We start from the raw sequence: 24499 nt of genomic DNA on the forward strand, positions 1-24499 counted from the left end.
CAAATGGCATATTGCACTATTGTATTAATTACAGAAGTTCTGCCCCTTTGATTTTACTGCACTGACTGACCAACCTGATATATGTTTTTTTTTTTTTGCGGTACGCGGGCCTCCCGCTGCCGTGGCCTCTCCCGTTGCGGAGCAGCAGGCTCAGCGGCCATGGCTCACGGGCCCAGCCGCTCCGCGGCATATGGGATCTTCACGGACCGGGGCACGAATCCGTGTCCCCTGCATCGGCAGGCGGACTCCCAACCACTGCGCCACCAGGGAAGCCCTGATATATGTTTTATACCCTTCACTTTCTGTTAACATTTAAAGCTCATTCGCTTAATGCAAACTTTCTGAACTAAATTAAGTTTTTAGAGTGTATGGAGTTGATTATAAAAAGCCTGAGTTTTAGAAAACCTCTGCCTTTCAGTTGGCTATTTTGGGAAGCTTTTGCTCGAACACTACAACACTGCAACTGAAAGGAAAAACAACAAACTCTACATGTTTTCAAGGACTTGACCACAAAACAATGGTCATGTATAATAAAACCTGATAAACCTTTTCGAACTACATTTATCATTAGTTTACAGCCAAAGCAAACTGCAGACAGGCCAAGCATGTTTTGGGTAAGACATCAATTTGTTGCCACTGAGAAATTATAGAAAAAAGAGAAATTACTTATCTTTTTCCTCAGTGGCTTAAACAAGTGTGAAATAGCTTAAATTACACTTACTGAGCAAACAGATAAAACCAGTTCAAGGCATCTAACAGCACCACCAAGCAAGGAGACACATTTATCACCGCAATTAAGTAGTGATACTAATATTTTTATCTTTAATTATTGTTAATATCATGACTAAGAATAAAAAGGAAAACTTGGACTACCCCACTGAGCCACTTGAGAATGGGACCACAATTCCAGATTGGGCGATACCCTTACAATTGCAGCTATTTCTTTTCTACAGTTTTGTTATTGCTGTCCTGTCCTCACCATCCTTTCGAACTTGTTTAGCCATAAAATACATGGAACCTAGTAAAATTAAAAAAAAAAAAAACATTAAAGTATCTCAGTACTCTCAGTGTGAGAGAACACCAGAAATTCAGACGTTATGTTATGTTGGGCTGTGTAACAATAAAACAGACATGAGGCTAAAAGTTGTCTGTGAGAGCTATTAAGAACGTTACAAGGTAAAATCCACTGTAGTACTTCACAGCCTGTCTCTATAGGAACTGCAAAACATCAGCGCATGACTTTGAAATACACAGTGTTCCCCTCGCTGAACTCAACAAACCACAGCTGAGATGGAATAAATCTTTCATGGCTAAATTGTTATCTTTAGTCCAAACTTACTATCATAGTTCCTAAATCGGGGTTAGGATTAATTCACACTTCTGCTCATCTGTCTTCGTAATAGAACTACAATAACTAGCATAGCTCAATACAGACTCAGGCACAGATAGAGAGATGAATAAAGCAGAAGACCCAGAAATGAGCTTGTGTGTGTGTGCGCTCGCACACGTTTTATATGTAGTGTTTCAAGCCAAAGGGAAAAGGATGGTTGATTTAATTGTGTGTCCACATGTATCCATTTGAGGGAAAAAAATTAGTTAGATCCCTACCTCATACCCTGCAATAAGATATATTCGAAAAAGATTTGATATCATAAGAGTATAGTAAGGATTCCAGCACAAGATGGCAACATAGGAGCCTGAATTTACCTCCTCCCATGGATACAATGTTTCTACAGCTATATACGAAACAATTCCCTCTGAAAGAAATCCAGAAAGTAGCTGAGGGTCACCTACACAAGAGGGCAAATGAGAAAAATACAACATCAAAATAGGTAGGAGAGGATGAGAGACGATCTCACCATAAACCCACCCCTGGCATAGCAACATACAATTGGGAGGGAATTCACAGCTCCCTGGTTCTCCATGAGTAGTGAACGGGGTGTACCCAACATCTAGTGCCTCAACTTTTAAGACTTTCACCTGAGGGATGGGCCCCCAAAACACCTAGGTCTGAAAGCCAGTGGAGCTTGAGTCAACAAGACCCACGAGGGTATATAGCAAATATATGGGCTCATGAGGGCTCACAGTGGCTCTCACCCCAGGGCTCAGCACAAAAGCTGCAGAATGAAACACCCATCTCCCAGTCTTGTTATGAAAGAGGCCTATTTGCTTATCCTAAAAGCTTCTGCCTGAGGGTTAGACTCCTAATTTAACACAAATCTAGGGGCTGACAGCAATCTTCTTCAGAGAATGAAGAGGCCAGTGGGCACCAGCTACATGCTCTCTCTCTCTGCCCTGCTCTAGGTTGCCAATATCTCCGTGAAAGGAACTTGTGCAGTGGCCACCCAAGAGACACAGCCCTTGATCTCCTGGCTTAGGTGGTCAACAGAGGTTACTTTACCAGTCCCATAGGATTACAACAAAGAAACAGTTCTTAACTGACTATTCCCCAGAGCTCCAAGGGAGCAGATGGAAATGCCCATCTCCCAGTCTTTCCCTGAAAGAAGTCTATTTGCATACTTTATTTTTTTTAAAGAATTTAAATTTTTTATTTATTTATTTTTGGCTGCGTTGGGTCCTCGTTGCTACACACAGGCCTTCTCCAGCTGCAGCGAGTGGTCCTCCCATTGCAGTGGCCTCTCTTTTTGCGGAGCACGGGCTCTAGGCATGTGGGATTCAGCAGTTGTGGCACGTGGGCTCAGCAGCTGTGGCTCGCAGGCTCCAGAGTGCAGGCTCAGCAGCCGTGGGGCACGGGGTTAGTTGCTCCAAGGCATGTGGGATCCTCCTGGACCAGGGCTTGAACCCGTGTCCCCTGCACCGGCAGGCGGATTCCCAACCACTGCGCCACTAAGGAAGCCCCTATTTGCGTACTTTAAAAGCTGCTGCCTAGGGTCCAGCTTCCAATCAGCCTGCATCTAGGTGCTAAGATCCTCCCTCTTTGGGATACTAAAAGGTCTTGGCACACCCTCAACTACTAGGAGCCACTAAGAACAAAGAAGGCACTTGGACACCCACAAGGGTTAGAGAAACAACCCAGAGCTAGGGCAGTTCCGAATGATAGGTTAATCTCCTACAGGAGACCATGCCCTTAAGACTGGGAGTGGTCAGTGTTTTATTTAATGCACGGAAACCACACAGAGGGTCAAGGAAAATCAAGAAACAGAAGAATATTTTCCAAACAAAAGCAAAAGGACTCAATCAACACACCTTAATGAAATGGAGATAAATGACTTACCTGATAAAGAGTTCAAAATAATAGCCATAAGGATGCTCACCAAACTCAGGAGAATAATTCATGAACAGAGTTAAAATTTCAACAAAGAGAGAGAAAATAGAAGAAAGTATCAAACAGAAATCATGATGCTGAAAAATATAAAAACTGAACTGAAAATTCTAATTGAGGGGTTCAACAGCAGAAAAAATGAAGTAGAAGAAAGATCAGCAAACTCAAAGACAGGGCAGTGGAAATCACTCGACTAGAGGAGGAAAAAAAAAAAAGAATTAAAAGATTGGGACTTCACTGGTGGTCCAGTGGTTAAGACTCAGTGCTCCCAACGCAGGGTGCCTGGGTTCAATCCCTAGTCAGGGAACTAGATCCCAAATGCATGCTGAAACTAAGAGCCCACATGCCACAACTAAAGATCCCGCATGCTACAACGAACATCCCACATGCCACAATGAAGACGCCACAACGAAGATCTGGTGCAGCCAAATTAATTAACTTTTTTTTAAATGTGAAGATAGATTAAGGGACTTATGGAACAACAAGTGGGTGAATATTCACTACAGGAGTCACAGAACGAGAAGGGAAGGCAGAAAGCTTACTTGAAGAAATAATGGCTGAAAACTTCCCTAACTTGGGGAAAGAAACAGACATACAGATCTAAGAAGCTCAAAACATTCCAAAAAGGATGAATTCAACAAGACACACAAGAGGACACATTATAATTTATAAGTTAAAGACAGGGAGAGAATTTTTAAAGCAGCAAGAGAAAAACAACATTATGCACAAGAGAACCCCTATAAGACCATCAGCAAATTTTTCAGAAGAAATTTTGCAAGCCAAAGGGAATAGCACTATACACTCTAAGTGCTGAAAGAAGAAAAAACTGCCAACCAAGAATATTCTACCTGGAATAGTTGTTCTTCAGAATTTAAGGAGAGATAAAGAGTTTCCAGACCAGAAAAAATGAAGAAGTTCGTGACCACTAGACTGGCCATACCCAAAAAAATAAAAGTTAAAGGGGCTTCTTTAAGCTAAAACAAAAGGGTACTAATTAGTAACAGGAAAACATATGAAAGAACAAATTGCAGTGGTAAAGGTAAATATAAATTCAGAATACTCTAATGTTGTCATCATGGTGGGTAAATCACATATAAATCTAGCATGAAAGTTAAAAGACAGAAGTATTAAAAAACTAAAACTACATAATTTGCTAAAGTATAAACAAGATAAAAAAATGTAAATTGTGACATCCAAACAACAAGGGGGAGCATTTCAAAATGTCTAGCTTTAGTATGCATTCTAAGTTAAGTTGTTATCAGCTTAAACTAGACTGTTGTAAATATAAGATGTTTTATATGAGCTTCATGGTAACATAAAGCAAAAACCTATAATAAATACACAAAAGATAAAGAGGAAGGAATCTAAGCATACCACTATAGAAAATCATTAAATCACAAAGGAAGAGAGTAAGAGAAGAAAGGAATGAAGAACTTACAAAACAGTGAGAGAACAATTACAAAATGGCAATATTAAATCCATACCTATCAATCATTACTTTAAATGTAAATGGACTAAGTTCTCCAATCAAAAGAGATGGGGTGGGGGGTGCTAAATCAATGAAAAACAAAACCCAACTATATGTGGCCTATAAGAGATGCACTTCAGCTTTAAAGACACACACAGGCTGAAATTGAAGGGATGGAAAAACATACTGCACGCAAATGGAAATCAAAAGCAAGCTGGGGTACCTGTACTTCTACTTCAACACAAACTGTAATAAGAAACAAAGGTCATTATATAGTGATAGAAGGGTCAATTTGAAACTGAACAGGATTCTGTGGGGCCCTTCTAGGTACAAATCCTTTCCATGTCCCCCATTTCTTGTCTGTAGGAATGAGGCTTCATTCAGCCTCCTTGGCAGATTCAAACAGTGGCTACTCAGGGAAGGGAGAGAATGCAGAAACAAAGGAGGAGCAGCCAAGAAACAATAGTGCAGGTTGTGGCTCCTCCTCAAGGAATATATATGTACTCAATATGAACTCAATATCTTGAGTTTCTGCTGCAGGAACTAAGGCCCCCACCCAGAGGGAGGATGGTAACTTCAGGCTGAGTACAAGATTCCTGGAACACCGCCCTGTTACCTCACCACCAACCAATCAGAAGAAAGTCTGCACACAGTAGAAGATAATGAAGACTCTGACCCCCTTTCCCAAATGACCAACTGTGATTAACTTCCCCTTTCTGCCTTTAAAAACTTTCATGGTAAAGCAGAATCTTTAGAGTAGGTTCTTGGACACGAGTCTGCCTTCTCTCCAGGTTGTTGGTCTCCTGAATAAAGCAACCTTTCTTTTTCACCTAACACTTGCCTCTCGAGTACTGGCTTTCAGGTGGCAAGCAGCTAAACCTGACCTTGTAACAGATTCAACAAAAGGAGATAACACTTGTAAATATTTATGCAACCAACATAGGAACACCTAAATATCTAATGCAAATATTAACAAACCTGAAGGGAGAGATAGACAGCGATACAATAATAGTTTTGGACTGCAATACTCCCACTTTCAACAATGGTTAGATCATCCAGACAAAAAAAAAATCAATAAGGAAACACTGGACTGAAACTACATGCTAGACTGGATGGAATTACAAGACACTTAATAGAACATTCCATCCAAAAGCAACAGAACACATTATTCTCAAGCACACATGGAACATAATCCAGAATAAATCATATGTCAGACTATAAAAACAGACAATAAATTTAAGACTGAAATCATATCAAGCATCTTTTCTGACCACAATGGTATGAAACTAGAAGTCAATTACCACACGAGAGAGAAATGAAAATGTAAATACAACATATCAACACTTATGGGATACAACAAAAGAAGTTCTAAGTGGGAATTAAATAATGATAAATGGCCACCTTAAGAAACAAGAAAAATCTCAAATAACCTAACTTTACAGCTCAAGGAACTAGAAGAAGAAGAAACTAAGTCTAAATTTAGTAGTAGGAAGGAAATAATGAAATCAGAGCAGAAATACATGAAACAGACACTAAAAAGGCAACCGAAGACATGAAATTGAGTTGGTTTTTTGAAAAGATGAATAAAATTTACAAATCTTGAGCTAAACTCACCAAGGAAAAAAGAGAGGATTCAAAATCAGTATTGAAGGAGGAAACATTAAAACTGATACCTTAGAACTACAAAAAAGAATAAGAGACTGGGGCTTCCCTGGTGATGCAGTGGTTAAGAATCCGCCTGCCATGCATGGGACCACGGGTTCAAGCCCTGGTCCGGAAGATCCCACATGCTGCAGAGCAACTAAGCCCGTGCACCACAACCACTGAGCCTGTGCTCCAGAGCCCATGAGCCACAACTACTGAGCCCACATGCCACAATCACTGAAGCCCACGCACCTAGAGCCCATGCTCCACAACAAGAGAAGCCACTGAAATGAGAACTCCATGCACCACAACAAAGAGTTGCCTCTGCTCGCCACAACTAGAGAAAGCCTGCACACATCAATGAAGACCCAATGCAGCCAAAAAAATAAATAATAAATTAAATTTTAAAAAAGAATAAGAGACTATGAACAATTATACCAACATACTGGACAACCTAGAAGAAATGGAAAAATTCCTGGAAACATACAAGCCACCAAGACTCAATCAAAAAGAAACAGAAAATCTCAAGAGAATGATTATTAGTAACAAGATTGAATCAGTAAACAACACTCTCCCAACAAACAGAAGTCCATGATCACCAGCTTCATTGATGAATTTTATCAAACATTTAGAGAACAATTAACTAATCGTTCTCAATCTTCCAAAAAACAGAAGAGGAGGGACCGCTTCCAAAATGATTTTATAAGGCCATTGTTAGCCTGCTATCAAAACCAGACAAGGACATTACAAGATAAAGAAAATTACAGGCAAATATCCCTGATGAACATAGATGTAAAATTCCTCAACAAAACAGTAACAAATTGCATTCAACAATACATTAAAAGAATCATACACCATGATAAAATGGGATTTGTCCCTGGGATACAAGGATGCTTAAACATCTGCAAATCAATGTGATGCATCACTTTAACAAAATGAAGGATCAAAAGTTATTTGACCATCTCAATAGATGCAGAAAAAGCATCTGACAAATTCAACATCCATTCATGATAAAAACTCTCAACAAAATGAGTACAGAGAGAATGTTTCTCAACATAAAAAAAGCCATATATGACAAGTCCACAGTCAACATCATACTCAACAGTAGAAAATTGAAAGTGTTTCCTCAAAGATTAGGAATAAGGATGCCCACTCTTGACACTTTTATCCAACATAGTACTGGAAGTCCTAACCAGAGCAATTAGGTAAGAAAAAGAAATAAAAGGTATCCACATTGGAAAGGAAGAGGTAAAACTGTCTCTATTTGTAGATGACATGATATATTTTATATAGAAGACCTAAAGACTGCACTAAAAATTGTTAGAACTAATAAAGGAATTCGGCAAAGCTGCAGGTTACAAAATCCAATTACAAAAATCTGTTGGGTTTCTATACAGTAACAACAACTATCAGAAAGAGAAATTAGGGGGAAAATTCCATTTTAATTGCATCAAAATAATAAAATATCTGAAAACATATTTAACAAAGGAGGTAAAGACCTGTACATGGAAAATATACAACACTGATGAAAGAAGACACAAATAACCGTTCATGGATTGGAAGAATTAAATTGTTAAAATGTCCACACTACCCAAAGCAATCTATGGATTCAATGAAATCCCTACCAAAATTCCAAAGGGATTTTTAACAGAAACAGAACAAACAATCCTAAAATTTGTATGGAACCACAAAGACCCTCAATAGCTGAAGTAACCTTGAGAAAGAACATAGCAGGAGGCATAATGCTTCCTGATTTCCAACTACATAACAAAGGTATAGCAATCAAAACAGTATGGTATTGGCATAAAAAACAGACACATAGACCAATGAAACAGAAAAGAGAGCCCAGAAATAAACTCATATGTACGTGGTCAATTAATTTACAACAAAGGAGCTAAGAATATATAAGGCAGGGGGAGTAAAGGAGAGTCTCTTCAAGAAATTATACTGGGAATACTGGACAGTCACATGCAAAAGAATGAAACTGGATCACCATCTTACACTGCACACAAACATCAACTCAAAATGGATTGAAGACTTAACAGAAGATATGAAATCATAAAGCTCCTAGAAGAAAACTCCTTGACATTGGTCTTGGCAATGATTTTTTTGGATTTGACATGAAAAACAAAGGAAAAACCAAAAATAAACAAGTGGGATTACATCAAACTAAAAAGTTTCTGCACAGCAAAGGAAACCATCAACAAAATGAAGAGGCAGTCTATGGCCTATGCACTGGGAGAAAATATTTGCTAATTGTATGTCTGATGGGGGCTAACAGCCAAAATATATAAAAACTCATACAATTCAATAGCAAAAAAGCCAAAAAAACAAAAACAAAACAATCTGATTAAACTATGGGCAGAGGATCTGAATAGACATTTTTCCAAAGACGACATACAGATGGCCAATAGATACGTGAAAAGGTTCTCAACATCGTTAATCATCATGGAAATACAAATCGAAACCACAATGAGATATCACCCACACCTATTAGAATGGTTATTACCAAAATCACAAGAGAGAAAACGTGCTGGCCAGGATACAGAGAAAAGGGAACCCTTGTGCACTGTTAGTGGGAATGTTAATTGGTGCAGCCACTATGGAAAACAGTATGGAGATTCCTCAAAAAATTAAAAATAAAACTACCATGTGATCCAACAATTCCACTTCTGTGTATTTATCCAAAGGAAACTAAATAACTGTCTCCAAGAGGTTATCTGTGTCCCCATGTTCATCACAGAATGATTCACGATAGCCAAGACATAGAAACAACTCACGTGTCCATTGATGTATGAATGGATAAAGAAAATGTGATATATATGGATATATATATGAATTTCCTTCTTTTTTACGGCTGAATATACATATATATATATATACACATATATATATATAAATATACAAATATTATTCAGCGGTAAAAAAGAAGGAAATCCTGCCTTTTGTGACAACATGGATGGACCTTGAGGGCATTTTTCGAAGTGAAATATGTCAGACAGAGAAAGACAAATACTGTGTTGTTTCATTCGCATGTGGTATCTAAAAACACAAACTGCGCACAGAGACAGAGAACAGATTGGTGTTTGCCTAAAGCAGGGGGTGAGGTGAAATGGGTGAAGGCAGTCAAAAGATACAAACTTACAATTATAAGATAATGTCTTGGGATGTAATATACAGCATGATAACTATAGTTAACAATACTGTATTGCATTTTGAAAGTTGCTAAGAGAGTAGTCGTAAAAGCTCTCATTGTAAGACAAAAACTGTAACCATGTGACATGACGGATGTTAATTAAATTGTGGTAAACATTTTGCGATATATACATATGTCAAATCATTATGTTTCATACCATGGACTAATACAAAGTTATTTATCAATTATATCTCAGTAAAAAATTAGAAAAAACATTTTAAGAGTATTAGTAAAAGTTCTAAGTGACTTTGGATGGCCTTGGGATGGAAAAAAGACTTTCTAAGCATTACCTATAGTGAGAAAATGATAGCACTGACATAAAATTTTACAATTTCTGTATGTAGAAAACCAGAACTAAAATTAAAAAGGAAATGGCAAAATAGAAAAAAATACATAGACGTGGCTGACTACCACCCTGCCCCAATGAGGAAACAGACTCAGGCTATAACAGGACACGCGCTAATGAAAAAATGCCTCGCTAAGCTTTAAAAATGCTCTCTTGAATACTGGGAAACATGATCATGCATGGAAAGAGTTTAGGGCTGGCCCAGCACTTGACATTTCTAATAAAAATGGTTTTACGATATTTATTAATGCATGTGTATGTTTACGTTTGTGTGTGTGCGTGCGTGTGTGTGCGTGCACGCACACGCACACGCACAAATACATCTACACAACCAACTCTCCCATTTTGCCCGGAACTGATCAGTTTGATAACTGAAGGCCCCAGGAAACTCCTCAGTCATCAAATTGGGACAGCTGGTCACCCTACTACATGCACACAGAGCAAAGGACATGGAAGAGTGTGCACCAAGGTTTTAAGAGGACTTAATTCTGGGGAGGAAGTCTTATTGATTGCTTTTATTTTCCTTGTTATGCTTAGTTGTATATTCTAATTTCTTCATAAACGTGTTGGTTTCATGATAAGGAAAAAAACACATTTATTCCAATTTGACATTAAAAAAAATTGAATAGAGCCTCTAGAACTATTAATCGCTACGGCATAGTTTCCAAAATATAGGTCAGGTCAAATGTTAGCAGTTCTTATGAGAAAATCTTCCAGCCCAAAGACATGACATGTCATCAATTTACCAAAAATGTTCCCCATGCATGTTTTCTGTACTTTCATGTCTTGACAATTAGCATGGAAAATACAATATAATTGCTTTAATAAAAGGCATGCTATGCAGTTATATTAGCATGCAACGCTCTTAGTGCTGTCAGTAAAAATTGGAGATGCTCCACATTTCTATCCTGTTGAATGCACTGACATTTGTGATGTCATCAATTCAAAGACTGACTTATGTGCTAAAACTTTATCCATTACTTATGAGGACTATGGGATTCACTTGATTTTTTGATTTATTCTTAAATTGAGGGGTTTTATTTTTATTTAATTTCCTTAAGAATCGGAACTGTTCCTAACTTAAATACATACTTGGAAATGTCTTTGTTTCTTTGTTTTTTTTTGTAGAGAAAATGGGTGAAGGTGCGTCCCAGAACTTTTGAGGAGGGAAAAGAAAAGGGTATTTTCATTATTGTTTTAGTACCCAGGGGCTGTGAGTTACATGGAAGACAGATGTGGCCGGGGTGACAAACCATGGGGCAGCCTCTTCTTGTGACTAGGAAAAGCCTCACGATCCACGCAAAGATTCCGCAGTACCAGTGGGATCATCTTTCATTTCCTTATTTAGTGCCAGCAAGCTGTTAATGGCTTGACTCAAGTCTTTCCAGTTACGGTATTTTTGAATACTTCTGCATGAGATTTAGAATGTCTGAGTTGTTAAGAGAGAAACAAATTTTTGGAACAGTGGAAGCACACAAGACAGCCTCTGATTTCCTAACTCTGCTTCCTAGAACTAAACTCAAAACACAGACACACATAGACACACACACACACACACACACACACACACACACACACAGCTGCTGGCCAGGACCTCATGAAAACATAGACATAACCCTGTAACTCGGCCCTATTCAGAAACCCATGCTCTCTGGTTTAAACAGCTCACCTACATTACCGGAATCCACTGAGCCATAATTCCAGATACATTTGAAATCCCATCTTAGGAATCTGGCACCATTTTGAATCAGGCCCTTACACTGACTGCCTCAGCTCCCTCTACAGAGAATTGCCTGTGCTTATCACTGTTGGCCTTAATCAAGGAAACCAAATCAAGCATCTGGGATTACATTACTGCTATATCAACTGCTCTCTGGCTTTGCCCAAGACAAAGGGTCTCTTTTCAGCAATTGCAGCTAATCAAAACCAAATTGAGCCACGGGCTTTACCGCTCTCCAAAACAAAACAAAAGCCAAGCCACACCAGAAAATACTCCCCCCTTCATTGCCCCAAATGCATCTCCTGAGTTGTCCCCCGTGTTTCTCACTCCTTTCCCCAACCCCAGTCCCCTCCATATGCAAACTGAAAAAGAAGGCCACCAGACAGACTTTTTGATGGATTCATAAAAAAAACTTACTTTCTATCCAGCATTACACTTTTTAGAGGAGCTCTATGGGGTGTACCTGGAATACCCCTTGGAGAAGATACAGCTTTGTTTTCACAGAACTGCAGCAGCAAGTCCCCCGAGTCCTTGAAGATGCACACAGGCTGGCAGCAAGCTGAGTTCTATGCACTGCTGGGAGCGAGTCTGGAGGAAAGTAAGCAGTATGGGAACAATCGGCCTGTAAACTCTGCACCCAGAGTGCAGTGCTGGGGCTCAGGCCAACTCAAGAACCCAAGACTGAGGAACATATGAGCCAATGAGCGTGGGCAGTTGACCTCTCGTTTGAAGGGCTGTCACGAAGGCAGCTCATTAACCCACAACAGATCCCACTTCCACATTCTCTGGTCTCTAAGTGTTGGCAGCAGCGTTCATGTTCTTTTGGACCTTGTGGTGCACATCACCTCTCTTCCCTCACTCCTTCCAATCCGTTACCCGGTCCCAACTGTTTCCTTTCTCCACGGTTAAGCAGCCATAGGCCTGGCTCCTGTAAAAGTGCCTCCCCAACCTTCCTACCTCTGTCTCCTCCTATTTTGTCTCATGCCTAGAAACAAAAATCATATTTCCTTAGTACATTTTCTTAACCTACTCTGTCCACAGAATCTACCACTGGCTCTCCATTGATTAAATTATACACATTGTTTTGATTTTAAAAATGATTAGGGATTAAAGGGGATTTTTACAATGCATTCCTTTCCCCCATCATTGAACAACTGTCATCTCCAATTACTGATACAAACAGCAGCGCCCACCCTCCTTCTCATCCCCTATCAACCACAGCTCCCACGGGCCCTGCCTTTGAGCCCAGTGGGAGTGGATGGAGACAATGCATCAGAGCTGCTGGACTCTGAGACACAGCGAGTGTCGTGGCAGCACAGATGGAAACCCATTTTCCACTCAGACTCGAAGCAGAAAGGGACTGAACACCCCCCACCCCGCCCAAAGCTGTTTAAAACAACACACTGAGTATGTTAATTGGACGAAAAGAACCTCGTTGCCCAAAGAGAATAATGCCTGCAAGGAGACTCCAAACACAGTTTAATCTAGGTAGAGAGAGAGAGACAGAGAGATGCAACGTCAATTTAAAGAGTCTAGCCAGTATTTGCAAAATATACAGGGAAAAGCAAAACCTTCCCTAAAAATCAATTCATGAAGATTCATTAGTTAGAGACGACACTGGGAGCAGTGACCTAAGACTAGCTATTTTCTGTGTTTAGTTACAGGAGCTTCTGTTAGATTTGTAAGACACCTGCTCCCCTCCTAGAATGACTGGATACATCCGCACTGACTCTTCCTAGAGGCCTCTGATTATTCAACTAGCACATTTCATTTAAAATCACAGAAATTTCTCTGAGGCCATCGCATTTATTTCTAGCTCTGTATATAGAGATAGCACTAGTTATGGATATCTGCATATTTCTTAGTGTTTAAACATATTGATGTAATTTGGTCCCGTATTCCAAGTAAAAGGCTCTACCAGATACTATGAGGACACACAGTACACACAGTACATCATTCTTACCCCAAATGGGCTAACAATCTAGTAAGATGAAAGAAACGAGAAGTCAGGAGTTAGATACCCATGAAGCAATTAAGAAATAACTCAGTCCTCGTGAAACTGCTATGGCAATCAGAGGAAGAAAGCCCGCTGGGACTGGGTATTCTTCTGCTGTTTTTCCCTCCATGCAGGAAGTTGCAATAATTTTCCTACTGAGTCTTGCTGGATGTTTTGGGTGCAGCCCCTTCACCTACCCCCCTCCCCGAAAATGGAAGTTTAGGTGTCGGGCCTGAGTTGTGGTGTTCCGTCCCCCAAACCTGGGAAGGGTGTTGGGGAAAAGGTCACTTGACCACTAGAGACCCAAGAACCAGCATCTCTGAGAGGAATTTAAGTCAGAAACCTGTAGAACATCCAATCAGAAATTCAAAGAGGCTGGAATTAAAGAGAAGAGATGGAAAGAAATTGTAGGTAGGAGGGTGACCCCTGGCTAGAAGCCAAGGAAGGCAGGGTAAGTGAAACCAGAGGATGGGCACAGAGTCTGGGAACGTTCCCCAAGTCAAAGAAAACAGTTGCAGTAGCTTTTATTAAAAGCAATTGCACCCACGGATTTTAGTGGGTTGAGTCATCGAAGGGCTTATTGAATGCAGACGCCACTTCCCACCAGGTGTGACTCCTTCCATCAGGAGCTTTCCTACAACAGCTACCCAGGGCCGACCCTAGTGTTCCCCAGAACATTTCTGAGGTGGAAGAAGAGTTCCTGTACCTACGTCTCTGACCCAGACACTTCCTAGTGGCTGATTTTAATGCTGTTGGATGTCCACAACCTCTTCCAGCACACACTCAGGGATGTGAGGTGGAGAAGGGAGTCTTGGGTCTTGGTGAGCTAGAGAAGCATTAATAGAATGCACAAAGGTGTGAAGACCTTGAAGATAGCATCTCTTGTTACCTCAGAGACCCAGAAGTTGTGTTCTTCCAGCAGCTGCCTTGAGCAGAACGTACATTGTATCTGGAGGCCAGGCCAGACTCACAACCCACCCCCCCTTACCCCTTCTCCCCAGGGCCCAGCACTAGTTATAAAACTCCTTATATGTATATGGTAATAGCTTCCTTAATACTGACCAGCTGTTAGGGTAATAGTGGTGCCAGGGATGGCAGGGGACCAGCGGGAGGGGAATGATGATGGATGCCAAAGGGAGGGCTCTGGCCAGCGAACCACAGTGAGTCATTACAACTGAATTCTGTCGTGAACACAAAGAGCATGTGTCCTTTTGGGTAAGAGGTGCTACTCTGGAGTTCTCACTGGAGTACCAACTGATGCCGGCCATATGGCTGATGGTCTGTGTACAGCAGGCAGATGGAACCAGAAGGTCTAGGACAGTGGGCTGTTTGGTCTGACAACAAAGTCACCTGTGAAGTTAAGACTACAGCTCATTGGGCCTCATCCTCGATCTACTGAATCAGACTAGGGGTGGAGCCTGGGCACACAGACATTTTTTCAAACTCCACAAGTGATTCTGGGGGCATAGCCAGGGTGGCGAACTGCCATCCTTGAACAATGCTTTACAACACTGGGATACAAAATGAGGACTGAATTCTGATATTATGTGGTCAGCTAAACTGGGAGATATTTGGGGCCAGGTAACCTGTGGGGATGTTATATGCTTAGGTCATCTGTGGAATCAGAAGGCCTTCTTGACAAACAGAGTGACAGCCCTTGATCCAGTGATGGGTGTACCTTCAGTATGGGGCTAACAGGCAAGGACTTCAAATTCTGTTTGAGATTATTTCCCTTTAGGTGGTACAGGGGAAAGAAGACATTTTAGTCTGTGCTCAAGCCTTTCCCCAAGAATATTATTTTGATTCTCTTTCTTGGATGAGAAGTGAAAGTTAGAGTGGGCATGTTTAAAGTTAGATATTGATGGTGTTTTTAAAATATATCACTCAGAGAGAATCTTCTCGTCAGCTTGAGCTAGCCAGGTACATCTCTTATCCCTAAGTATTTAATTCACTAAGTTACATAAGGTGGCCCCAACAGGATTTGAATCACTGCTCTTCTGATTGGGCTTGACTGAGTAGATAGGCCCATGGCTTGTACACACTTGCTATCAGAACAAGAGCCACCAGTGGAAACAAAGCTCAACTCTGATAACAGTGGGAGGTGAGGGACTTCCCTGGTGGTCCAGTGGGTAAGACTCTACGCTCCCAATGCAGGGGGCCCGGGTGCGATCTCTGGTCGGGGAACTAGATCCCGCACGTATGCCACAACTATGAGTCCGCATGCCGCAACTTAGAGATCCCACGTGCCACAACGAAGATCCAACACAGCCTAAATAAATATTTAAAAAACAATGGGGGGGGGGGCTTCCCTGGTGGCGCAGTGGTTGAGAGTCCGCCTGCCGATGCAGGGGACACGGGTTCGTGCCCCGGTCCGGGAAGATCCCATATGCTGCGGAGCGGCTGGGCCCGTGAGCCATGGCCGCTGAGCCTGCGCGTCCGGAGCCTGTGCTCCGCAAAAAAAAAAACAAAAAAACAAACCAACAAAAAAAAACAATGGGGGGAAGGGCAGGAGGCACAGTGGAACACACTGTAAGAAAGCAGGGCTCTTTGAAAAGTGGGACGACTGCAGGAAACATGTCAGTTAAGAGTCACCTTCTTCTGGAGGATAGCTCCATAGGGAAAGCAAGGAAAAAATGTAATCCCAACACAAGTCAAGCCAGGGTACAAGGAGATTATTAACCTTTGCTAGCCATATATTCTCCCCCCCATGAAAATATCCTCCTTGTGGGCTTGGGTAGAAGAAGAGCTCGTAGATAGCTTATTGCCGCCACCACATCCCTCTTTAGCAAGCAGGTCACATTTCATTTTAAAGTCCTTGGTGTTAACTGCTCAATTTGATCAAGACGAGAAGGGGTTCCAACGGTCCAAATTCTTCTAATTAACTCAGTCAGTCCATCCATGGACCTGTCCACTAGTTAGCCGCATAATGTAATGTCATGGCAGATACAAGGCCACTCAAAGTTTGGTTGGATTGCATTTAATGTTTTGAATGGGCCCAGGGGTCAGCTGGGGTATTGCCACGGCACAGGCACAGTACATGGGCTCAGCCGCCCCAGGTTGCTGTGTAGAACAATCCTTCCTCCATATTCTTTTGCACCCTCCAAATTTCACGACTGCCCCTTCAGTTCAGGGAGGGGCCACGATACCTGTGCCATCACTCGGTTAGAGCCATAGCATCCCAAAGTTTGGGGGCCAAAGGACTCCCTGTGAGGACACTTGGGAGCCCCGATATATGCTGACTAAGTATATTAGTCAGACTTCTCCAGAGAACAGAACCACTAGGATGTACTGAGTGTGTGTGTGTAGATAGATAGTGCGTACAAGAGAGAGAGTGAGAGGGGCTTCCCTGGTGGTGCAGTGGTTAAGAATCTGCCTGCCAATGCAGGGGACATGGGTTTGAGCCCTGGTCCGGGAAGATCCCACATGCCACGGAGCAACTAAGCCCGTGCGCCACAACTACTGAGCCTGCACTCTAGGGCCCATGAGTCACAACTCCTGAGCCCACGTGACTAGAGTCCATGCTCTGCAACAAGAGAAGCCACCGCAGCGAGAAACCTGCGCGCCACAACGAAGAGTAGCCCCCGCTCTCCGCAACTAGAGAAAGCCTGCATGCAGCAACGAAGACCCAATACAGACAAAAAATAAATAAATAAATTTATTAAAAAAGAGAGTGAGAGAGAGAAGAGAGATGTACTTTATGGAATTGGCTCACACAATTATGGAGGCTGGCAAGACCAAAATCTGAAGGGTGGGCTCGCACTCTGGAGACCCAAGGAAGAGTTGGTGTTGCAGTTCAAGTCCAAAGGCTGTCTGCTGGCAGAATTTCCTCTTGCTTGGGGGAAGTCAATCTTTTGTTCTAGTCAGGCCTTCAACTGATTAGGTGAGGCCCACCCACATTGTGGAGGGCAACCTGCTTTACTCAAAGTCCATCCATTTAAATGTTACTCTCATGCAAAACACCCTCACAGACACACCCAGAGTAGCGTTTGACCAAATATCTGGGCACTACAGCCCAGCCAAGTGGACACATAAAATTAACCATCACAGCGTCGAGTGGGCACCCTCATCAGCCTAGAAGACTGTCCCTCCTCAAGCATCAGAGAGTACCAGGCACAGGTAGCCAGTAACAGGGGTGTCCTTCTTTCCCACGTTGTAGAGGGGTGGCCAAAAGAACTAGATAGACCCCCCCAATCCATCAGAACACCACCTGGCCAGCATGGTATTCATCCCCTCTGGAAGTCACAGTGTTAGAAAGAACGAGAGAGACTAATAGTGCCATCTGAAGAAGGTCCTTGTTGCCAGCGCACGTTTGCATAGGGTCCTGAATGAGGACGGAGGGACACGTCACGACCTCAGTAAGGAGGAGCGAATTGTCAGCTGTACGAGGGTGAGGCCAGGAGTGGACTGACACGGCTCAAACCCCACTCTGCTTAGATAGTTGCCTTCTCAGTGCTTTGAAGGCTGTACCCCAGGCTTTTGTTTACCATTGGTTTTCCCAGAAATGAAAATCCCTCTAGAAAAACTTAGTAACATTGTGGACTATGTCCACCTTTATGAGTTTCACAGGAGTGCACAACGCATGGGAGACAGTCTACCTTGTAGAAGAATTTGGCAAAAGAAGACTCTTGTGACTCAATTCAGGGCAGTTGAGGTTACCACTGTCTCTCTACTGAAAAGCAATCCACACGCAAAGCCAGTAAAGTCAACAGCAGAGCAGAGAAGAAGCCATTGTTACCGCTGTGGCGTGAACCACTTTAAGGGGTCTTGTCACACCCTGCAGGCTTGGAAATTCTGAGTCCCAGGTTTGCTTCCACTGAGCAAACCAAACCAGCAATCTATAGACTTACATGACATGAACTAAATCAGACCAAGCCTAAGAGAAATGAGCTCAGTGACGCTGTAACAGATCCCCCATCTCTTCTCTCCCTGATGGCTTGCAAACTCCTGAGGGCAGGGTCTTGGCTTTGTTCTCTGCTGTGTCCCCAGAATCTGGCACATCACAACCCCTGCTGAGTAAACTTGTGTGGACTGACTGATTTGACGATTAAATAAAGTTCAAGGGCTTCCCTGGTGGCGCAGTGGTTGAGAGTCCGCCTGTCGATGCAGGGGACGTGGGTTCGTGCCCCGGTCCGGGAAGATCCCACACGCCGCGGAGCGGCTGTGCCCGTGAGCCATGGCCGCTGAGCCTGCGCGTCCGGAGCCTGTGCTCCGCAACGGGAGAGGCCACAGCTGTGAGAGGCCCGTGTACCGCAAAAATAAATAAATAAATAAAGTTCAAAGCAATCTTTCTGTAAGTATGGACACACATCACAGTGGTCAAAAAGGAACGGGACTTTTTGGTAGGAAAGTTGGAATGTTCTTGGAGTGTTTAAATTTTGAAATGAATTTATTTATAAAATGCCACCACGTCTGCCCGTCTGCTTGGCCCTCTCTAAAGTGAGACTGGGGAATGGCATATTTCCTTAGCACCATACAATGCTCTGGGGCACACTTGATAGGTAAATATGGCAGGGTGGGTAGCACCCAAACTATTCATTCACGACAGCCCTTTCCCTTCCCAGCAGAGAGACAGAAGTTCCTGGAAGGGTCTACCAGGCTGCTTAATCGGCCTGGATTTTAACTCTTTGAGGGCAGAGACTGTATCTTGTCCCCAGAACCTATCCTATTGCCCGACACATACAAAGTGTGCTCAGATGATGGCTATCAAATGTTTATGTTCAATTTTTTCTTGCCCTGCAAGGAGACTGGAGCGCCGGGGGATTTCAGGAAGCCTGTGATAACAGAAATCTGGTAAACTGAGCAAAGCTGATTACACTGGAAAATCAGAAAGAATTAAGAGGATTAACAGTTGATATCGACAAAGAGGCAACAGTTGATATTGACAAAGAGGCAACACTTGAAGAGAACTAGAATATTGAGCAGGTGGAGGTGATAAGAAGACCAGAGTAAAGAAAGATAACCAGACCTCGAGTGAGTACTTACACTGCCGGGATATAGAATAGGTTCTGATTTATATAAAAAGATGGAGAGCAAGAGGTTGGGTCTTAAGGAGATTCAAAGAACGTGGAAAGGGGCTTCCCTGGTGGCGCAGTGGTTGAGAATCTGCCTGCCAATGCAGGGGACATGGGTTCGAGCCCTGGTCTGGGAAGATCCCACATGCCGCAGAGCAACTAGCCCCGTGAGCCACAATTACTGAGCCTGCGTGTCTGGAGCCTGTGCTCCGCAACAAGAGAGGCCGTGATAGTGAGAGGCCCGTGCACCGCGATGAAGAGTTGCCCCCACTCGCCGCAACTGGAGAAAGTCCTCGCGCAGAAACGAAGACCCAATGCAGCCATGAATGAATAAATAAATAAATAAAATTAAAAAAAAAAAAAAAAAAAAAAAGAACGTGGAAAGTAGAGTTCCCAATTCTAAAGAGCTTACACATTATACTCTGTGTGTGTCTCTCTGTGTGTGTGTGTGTGTGTGTGTGTCCACTGAGGCATTTTATGTGCACAGATGTATTACATCCCTAGAAAAAGAATCCCAGGATTTTCCCTCCTGTGTGTTTTCATATTGCCTCATGGTCCATGATGCCAGCTGAGGTTGGCAGTACAATGAAATCAAACTGACGTGAAGGGAGCAGGTTATTCTACCATTTTTCCAGATCTTCGAATTGCATATCAAATCTGGGGTTGATCACTCCACACCAGCTTAGCCTGCCTGTGAGGTTCACAACAATTTTCCCAGCTCTGTGATCAATGATTTCAAACTCGCCAACGTAACCACATGCTTCACCATCACAGTTAGAAACTGCAATGATGACTTCAGAGGATGGCCTAATGTGAACCTGGGGTTTGCCTCTCTTTTCAGCATCGTTGATGCTCTTGAGAGCATCTGCCAGGACCTTCATGGGCACCATGACAGCAACACGGAAAGATGGCGGAAAGCGACACTTTTTCATTAACGATAACCTGGACCAAGTGTCATAGCAAGAAATAATAATTTAATAATCAGGGATTATTATCAGCTTAAATAATACCTATAATGTGAATATAATTTTATATACAAATATATGTTATATATAAATATTATACATTTACAATGATATTTCTCTTTCATAAACTAAGTCATAGGTTAAAACCCCACAAGTAAACAACAGTGTCCTACTGTAGAGCGCAGGGAACTATATTCAATATCCTGTGATAAGCCATAATGGAAACGAATATGAAAAAGAATGTGTGTGCATATATATATGTATATATATAACTGAATCACTTTGCTGTACAGCAGAAATTAACATGACATTGCAAATCAACTACACTTCAATAAAGTTAAAAAATAAAAATTCAAACTTAAAAAAACCCCACAAGTATATTTAAAATTTGCATTTGTCATCTTGAAACAGGAACTGACGCATTTAGTACTTTCCAATGAATAAGCCCTACAATCACCGTTTTGTATGCTGAAAACTCTCCAGCTCCTCTCAAAAGCCACTCATCACATTACAACTACAAAGTGGATCCAAAATTAATGCCTGTACTTTCATTCTTGTAGGGGCAATGAATTTTGACGATTTGGGGGACATGAATGCTTTGACAGTATGGATCTTTCTCCCAAGTTTATATATTTCAGTGTAGATGGTTTTTGTTCACATAGACCAACCATTTAAAAGATGTGTAGTTGTGTTTTCCATGCAAAAATTAATGTGTACTTCCGGAAATAAAAATTGAACTAAATTAAAATTGACAAAGAAAAATAAAATTTGAACTCTGCTCACATTTCAACAAGCAGCTGAATTTTCTTTTGCCTTGAGAATAAGATGAAATTATAATGAGGCCTTGGTTACAGTGATGTCCATGTCGGGGTAAAGTTTGACATCTATTCAATTTTGACTTTTCTTTCTGATGGCCGTAACTGCTGAGAAGTCCAATACACAAAATTCTGATGAGGTGTTCAATAAAATCAGAATTCTATAGTTCATCGTGAGACAGGCCTGGGGCCCTTTGCTGCAGTGCTGCAATGCTTGCACCTGGACAAATGTCTCCTCGAGCTACAACACACAAGTAAACTGTAAGGGACTAAAAATAACTGTGTGCCTGCACAGTTGGGGCAAATTCTGGCCAAAAGATACAAAAAGACCAAAACAAGCCCAACTGCCCCTTCTGAAGAGCTGGGAGCAAAAACAAGGTGTCGGGAGCAAAAGCGGGGTACTGCGCACGCCCCCTGCACTCAACACCACAAAGTGGTGGGCAAAACACCTAAGCCACCCTTCCGGCCCAACCCCTGGACCCATCCCTACCCTCACCCCATATAGGGAACCAGCCTGCCTCCCTCAGCAAGGGAACCTGTTACTGGTTCTCACTCCCCCCCTGCTGCAGCAGGGGCCCTAATAAAGCCTTGCCTGAATTTCTTGTCTGGCATCCGATCAATTTCTATTGATTAAGGAGGCCAAGAACCCTGATTGGTAACAACTGTGTTAGAAGAGCCCAGGCTTATGTCAAGATTCCCTGGAAACCCCAATTCTTTAAATGTAACTAATGCCCCATCATTTCCTTTGTCTATGAGGTGACCTTAGGAAAATCTGCAACCCTGTTACTGTCCTCAAAGATAAGAATTTTTTGAAAAGAAGACAAGTCATAAGCAGAGACCTTAGGGCTTATGCTGTTAGGAGCCTCCAACCTTCTCATCCCCTCACTCTCTAGTCTTCTCTTTCACAACCCCTCAATCCTATTTGCTTCCATACTTGAGTCCTTGCCTATTCCCACCCATCAACAACCTTCTCCAGAGTTCAACCAACTCTGTGTCCCTATGCAACAGTCAAGGAGGACCTCAAGCCCACTGCTGCCAGAGAGAAGGACGGCAACCCAAGTGTGGTCTGAACCATTTCCCGCCAGAAGCACCGTTAACACTATGATTGGGTTTTGTAACAGGCGGTTCCCTTATGAAGCCATTATGAGCAAACCAGGTGGGCTGGCCTTTGGGCTAATCCCATTTGTTCCTGTCAAAAAATACGTTCCGGGCTTCCCCGGTGGTGCAGTGGTTGAGAGCCCGCCTGCTGATGCAGGGGCCACGGGTTCGTGCCCTGGTCTGGGAAATTCCCACATGCCGCGGAGCAGGTGGGCCCGTGAGCCATGGCCGCTGAGCCTGCGCGTCGGGAGCCTGTGCTCCGCAACGGGAGAGGCCTGCGTACCGCAAAAAAAAAAAAAAAAAATACGTTCCAAGTTCCACACAACCCATAAACACTGGCTTTGGTAGCACCGTGTGTTCAGAGCCCAGGCGCTGCTTTCAGAAGGAGTCACATTTGTACTAGACACGAGTTGCACCCTCTTTAGTTTTACTAGAACAGGGCCGAGATCCAGGTTTATTTTATTCCTGTGGGAATAAATATATGACTGAAGCCTATCCATGGCCCAAGTGTCAGATACAGAAGTTAACATGAAAAGAAATAAAAATGGAAGGTAAAATCTTCTAACCATCTGTTTTTTTTCCACTGCCAGGCAGATTTCTATTTTCTTAATATTTTGTTCTAAGAGCAGAGTGGAGAGCTGCCATTTTCACTGTGCTATCCTACAGAGCCTTCTTGGGCCAACTAAGCTAACAGGGAAGCTGAAAGCATCATGGGTTGTCTCAGATTAGAGAGCTAACCTTTCTCCTGACTGCCATCTTCCCAATTTGGTAAAAGTCGAGCCTTACTGGGCTACATCTCAACAGATTCCTAATTAGCTTTGGCCTTGTGTCCTTAGAGGCTAAGATCTCTGTAGAACATTAAGTTGGACATGGAGAGAATGTCCTTGGAAGTGTACACACTCAGACGGAACGTAACTCCCCATGCATTTTCAGGTCCTAAATCGCTTCACTCGTATCTCCACTCTTAGCTGCTAGTTAATGAGAATGAAGCCGCTGTTTTAAATCTGCTGGATAATGTATGACTAATTGAAGACATACAGGTTTGTCTTGCCTCTCACACTATTATAATCTCGTGGTCCTGCCAAACGCACAAATCTTCATCACAGCAAGCTCTCTGTGTTTGTGGTGGCAAACCTCCAAAACAGTGTTGTTTGGCAAAAACAGGAGTGTTTTTAGCAACAAAATCCAAGACAATTGTGTGCTAAAACGTGAACCCAGTATAGCGAGGGCCAATTAACTGAGCATCTGTTGCATTTGGGCCCAAGCTATTAACCTCAATCTTGATTATCTTCACGTGTAAAACAAAGGAATCCCAGGTCTAGGCGTACTTTACTTTTTTTTTTTTTTTCCACATAAATCAGAGATCCAAATTTGTTTGCAAATGTTCTCTGGACGTTTGAAGCCCTTTGGATAATTCAGTGGAGTTTTCTGTTTGCTTCTGTTTTAGTTTCTTGTGAAATTTGTTCTTTAAAGGTCTACTTAAATGTTTAGGTTTATATGCCTAATATAAGAAATCATCTGTCAGATGGCATGATTTTGAATGAAACTAAAAGAAACTCCAAGTCAAAGTGACTTAATAAAGAGTATTTAGGACTCACGTACCTGAAAAGTCGAGGAGTGAGGAAGACATCAGACGCGGTGGAATTAGAACTTCAGCTCCGTTTATCTGTGCTTTCAGTTTCCTACTCCAGGATGGCTGCCAGCAACTGGGGTTACGTACACCACTTTCCTAACCTGGAGGAGAAAGCCCCTCACCTCGCATCTCCCGTTCTATAAACCTGAACGAATCGTAGTAGCTATTAGAATGCCAGGCATTGATTGGTTTATGCCTGGGGCACGAGCTTCATCCCCCCACCAATCACATGGCCAGAAAGAGGCACAGGCTGTTTGGCTTACGCCAGTCAGAGCCTCGCCATAGAGTTCCTGCTGGGTTCAGCCCACCTGAACCACCTGGATA

The 24499-nt window shown here is 42.5% G+C and overlaps 1 pseudogene; it reads right to left on the bottom strand.

The window, feature by feature from the left end:
• Positions 1 to 20164: 20164 nt before the first annotated feature.
• On the bottom strand, positions 20165 to 20554 carry LOC116749356 (annotated as a pseudogene).
• Positions 20555 to 24499: the final 3945 nt, after the last annotated feature.

This window comes from Phocoena sinus, chromosome 2 (assembly GCF_008692025.1).
Source record: "Phocoena sinus isolate mPhoSin1 chromosome 2, mPhoSin1.pri, whole genome shotgun sequence".
NCBI classification, from domain to species: domain Eukaryota; kingdom Metazoa; phylum Chordata; class Mammalia; order Artiodactyla; family Phocoenidae; genus Phocoena; species Phocoena sinus.